We start from the raw sequence: 237 nt of genomic DNA on the forward strand, positions 1-237 counted from the left end.
TGAAAATTAAATTTATTTTACCCAATAAAAAATTAGTTTGCAAATATGGTTTTATCTAACGAAGTGCTTGAATAAATTACTCATAATGCAGTATTTAAATTTAAATGTAAATTTATTTATTTATATTTTACAATGAAAAAATAGAGGGAAAATGAATCATCAACAAATCATTTTTGCCAAATAATTACCATAACTTATGAAAGGAGATTATGCTACGATTTGGTTTGTACAATGTTG

The sequence above is a fragment of the Phalaenopsis equestris genome, unplaced genomic scaffold (assembly GCF_001263595.1).
Source record: "Phalaenopsis equestris unplaced genomic scaffold, ASM126359v1 Scaffold000002, whole genome shotgun sequence".
NCBI lineage: Eukaryota > Viridiplantae > Streptophyta > Magnoliopsida > Asparagales > Orchidaceae > Phalaenopsis > Phalaenopsis equestris.